The sequence below is a fragment of the Colobus angolensis genome, unplaced genomic scaffold (genome assembly GCF_000951035.1).
Source record: "Colobus angolensis palliatus isolate OR3802 unplaced genomic scaffold, Cang.pa_1.0 Scaffold80, whole genome shotgun sequence".
Classification (NCBI taxonomy): Eukaryota; Metazoa; Chordata; class Mammalia; order Primates; family Cercopithecidae; genus Colobus; species Colobus angolensis.
Window position 1 is genome coordinate 812,701 of NW_012121821.1, and position 4,243 is coordinate 816,943.

General features: G+C 43.7%; 1 pseudogene across 1 annotated transcript in view; it reads left to right on the plus strand.

Annotated features, from left to right (window-relative positions):
* LOC105502621 overlaps positions 1-3,253 on the plus strand; it is a 51,343-nt pseudogene extending 48,090 nt beyond the window's left edge. The window contains exon 4 of the transcript XR_001000365.1: positions 2,726-3,253. The product of XR_001000365.1 is annotated as a 40S ribosomal protein S11-like (transcript). The remainder of the gene's footprint in view (positions 1-2,725) is intronic.
* The last annotated feature ends 990 nt before the right edge of the window (positions 3,254-4,243 follow it).

Here is a 4,243-nt window from a genome sequence, read left to right on the forward strand (position 1 = left end):
CCCAGCACTTTAGGAGGCCAAGGCTGGCGGATCACTTGAGGTCAGGAGATCGAGACCAGCCTGACCAACATAGAGAAACCCCGTCTTTACTAAAAATACAAAATTGGCCAGGTGTGGTGGCACATCCCTGTAGTCCCAGCTACTCGGGAGGTTGAGGCAGGAGAATTGCTTGAACCTGGGAGGCAGAGGTTGCGATGAGCCGAGATCGTGCCATTGCACTCCAGCCTGGGCAACAAGAGCAAAACTCTGTCTCAAACAAACAAAAACTGTGTTTGGTACACATGCTCAAAAATGTTGGCAATTAATACATAAAAGTATTGTCATATGCAAGCATACATGCTTTATGTTAAAAATGAAACTACCATTACAAAATTATAACCAAGACAGTGAAAGAGATCTGATCTAACCAACTCCATTTTGCTTCTAAACTCCAAGCTGTCCTTGTTCATTCCTGGGCATAGGCTGAACTAACTTTGGGAGGAACTTAGAGTTTATAGCTTAAAACAAACACAATAACAGCCTCTTCCCAAAACAGCCTTCTTACCTGAGGACTAGACTACCTTTGTAGGACTAACAAATTAGCCATAAGATTAGAAATTATTGTTTAGGAGTCATGGGGCTGGAGGCTACAAGATTCTGATCCTCCCCAAATTGTTCCTAGGGATAACATCGCTATTGTAAAACCTAGGATCAGTGCTTGAGATATTTTGCAGACCCTGTAGTTGATAGATCAGCTGGCACCACCCAGATCAATAAACTGGGTGATCTGATTTGTGGCCACCACCCAGGAACTGACTCAGTGTGCAGGAGGACAGCTTCAACTCAAAGTTCAAATAATATGATTACATCTCTGATCCAACCAATCAGCACTCTTGATTCACTGACCTTCCCTCACCCATCAAATCATCCTTAAACACTCTGATCCCTGGATGCTCAGGGAGACTGATTTGAATAATAATAAAACTCAGTCTCCCCTACGGGGAGCTCTATGTGAATTACTCTTTCTCTATTGAGATTCCCTTGTCTTGATAAATTGGCTCTGTCTAGGCAGCAGGAAACCTGTTGGGCGGTTACAAAAGGAGCCTTTTGGGCAGTCACAAAATGATAGTGTTATTTGTCAACACGTTGATGAGTAGCATTTTCATCTGAGATGAGAAACTGCCTATCTCTTCATGGATGGAGAAGGCAGAATATGGAATGCTCAAATGTAATACCTCTCTCAGGTCCTCTTCGGTTGGATTCCATCAAGTGCTTCTTCATTTGTTCTTTTTGTTGTTGTTGTTGTTGAGATAAAGTCTCACTTTGTTGCCTAAGATGGAGTACAGTGGTGCGATCTCAGCCCACTGTAACCTCCACCTCCTGGTTCAAGCAATTCTCCTGCCTCAGCCTCCCGAGTAGCTGGGACTACAGGCATGTGCCACCATGCCCAGCTAATTTTTGCATTTTTAGTAGAGGCAAGGTTTCACTATGTTGGCCAAGCTGGTCTTGAACTCCTGACCTCCTGAACTGCCCACCTCAGCCTCCCAAAGTGCTGGGATTACAGGTGTGCATCACAGCACCCAGCGTTTTTTTTTTTTTTTTTTTTTTGAGACAGAGTCTCACTCTATTGCCCAGGCTGGAGTGCAATGGCGCGATCTTGGCTCACTGCAACCTCTGGCTCACTGCAACCTCCGCCTCCCAAGTTCAAGCAATTCTCCTGCCTCAGCCGCACAAGTAGCTGGGATTACAAGCATGCACCACCACACCTGGCTAATTTTTGTATTTTTAGTAGAGATGGGGCTTCTCCATGTTGGTCAGGCTATTCTCGAACTCCCCACCTCAGGTGATCCACCTGCTTTGGCTTCCCAAAGTGCTGGGATTACAGGCATGAGCCACGGCACCCAGCCCTGTACTTATTATTAGTGGATACTGATCATTTAAATATCTACTATTAGTAATCAGATGGCATACAAAAGAAAGATGTCATTGTTATAAAAACCAGACAAACGATTTGGATTCATGTTTTCTTTCACTGAATAATACTCCAATGCTCTATTCTGCCTCTCAGGCTTCCTGCTGCACATGTACTTCCTGTAAGAGGAATTAATGGTAGGACCAATAAATGGTAGGACCTACTCCTTTATTGGAGTAGGACCAATAAAGGCAGCATTCCTGACCTGTTTTCCAACTTCTTTCTCTGCCAAGAAGCCCACTATGCATAAGCTTTTGGTGACAATGGCGTTCAGTTTAAAGACCATTGAGATAAAACACACAAAGAGAATCTGACACAGAACTCAGTGGCTATCAGCTCATAATTATGTTCTTTTTGGTTCAACTCAATACATTTCACAGATATTTACTGAGAAATATTTATTACCCATAAACAGAATCAAGATAACACTTACTTTAATCTTTAAAAATTGTCTAGTTTTGGCCGGGAGTGGTGGCTCATGCCTGTAATCTTAATACCTTGGGAGGCCAAGGCAGGTGGATCACGAGGTCAAGAGATCAAGACCATCCTGGCCAACATGGTGAAACTCCGTCTCTACTAAAAATACAAAAATTAGCTGGGTGTGGTGGCGCGCACCTGTAGTCCCTGCTACTCAGGAGGTCGAGGCAGGAGATCTGCTTGAACCGGAAGGCAGAGGTTGCAGTGAGCCAAGATCACACCACTACCACTGCACTCCGGCCTGGTGACAGAGCAAAACTCTACCTCAAAATAATAATAATAATAATAATTGTCTAGTTTTTTCTCAGGCAGCCAAGAAGATGGTGGACATTGAGACTGAGCATGCCTATCACAAGCAGCCGACCATTGTTCAAAGCAAGAAGAGGATCCTGCTAAAGGAAACTGGCAAGCTAGGCTTCAGAAGGTCCAAAGAGACTATTGAGGGCACCTACATTGACAAGGAATGCCTGTTCACTGGTAACATCTCCACTGAGGGCAGATCCTGTCTGGCATGGTGACCAAGATGAAGATGCAGAGGACCACTGTCATCCACAGAGACTATCTCTACTACATCTGCAAGTACAATTGCTTCGAGAAGTACCACAAGAACATGTCCATGCACCTGTTCCCCTGCTTCAGGATGTCCAGATCAGCGACATTGTCATGCTGGATAAGTGCTGGTCCCTGAGCAAGACAGTGAACTTCAATATGCTCAAGGTCACCAAGGCCGCAGACATCAAGAAGCAATTCCGTAAGTTCTGAGGCTGAATGTCTGCCAGCTCCCTGAAATGAAATAAAGTTATTTTCTCATTCATACACACAAAATATGACTAATAGGTAAGATAACCACACAAACTTAATACACAACAAAAACATATTAAAACATATTAATGCAATTAGAGATTTCAAAAAAAAAAAACAAGCAAGCTGTGTCAAAGATATGATCAAGCACAAGCCTGGCTGAGGAAATCTGGAAAGACTTCATGAGGGAGGTAACATTCGATAAATGGTCAAAGAGTGAATGAAACAATTTCTTTTTTTTCCTTTTATTATAGGCAGTTTTTAAATTTTTTGGCCAGTTGTAGTGGCTAACACCTGTAATCCCAACATTTTGGGAGGCCGAGGCAGGTGGATAGCTTGAGCTCAGGAGTTCAAGACCAGCCTGGGCAACATAGTGAGACTCCACCTTTACTAAAAATACAAAAAAGTTAGCTGGACATGGTGGTGCCCACCTGTAGTCCCAGCTATTCCACAAGCTGAGGAGGGAGTATTGCTTGAACCCAGGAGGCAGACGTTGCAACCAGCAGAGATTGAACCACTGCACTCCACCTTGGGTGACAAAGCAAGACCCTGTCTCAAAAAAAAAAAAAAAAAATTATTTTTTTATTTTTTTATTTTTCTGATTATCAAAGTAGTATATGATCACTGTACAGAATTTTTTCTTTTTTTTTTTTTTGGAGACAGAGTCTCCCTCCATCAGTCAGACTGGAGTGCAGTGGCATGATCTCGGCTCTCTGCAACCTCTGCCTCTTGCGTCCCAGCAATTCTCTGTCTCAGCCTCCCAAGTTAGCTAGGATTACAGGCACCTGCTACCACGTGCAGCTAATTTTTGTATTTTTAGTAGTGATGGGGTTTCACCATCTTGGCCAGGCTGGTCTTGAACTCCTGACCTCGTGATCCACCTGCCTCAACCTCCCAAAGTGCTGGGATTACAGGCATGAGCCACCATGCCCAGCTGAGAATTTTTTTAAATCCAAAAACTTATAGAAAAGAAATGTCTGGAAGCCCACGATCAACGTGTTGGCAGATCCAGTG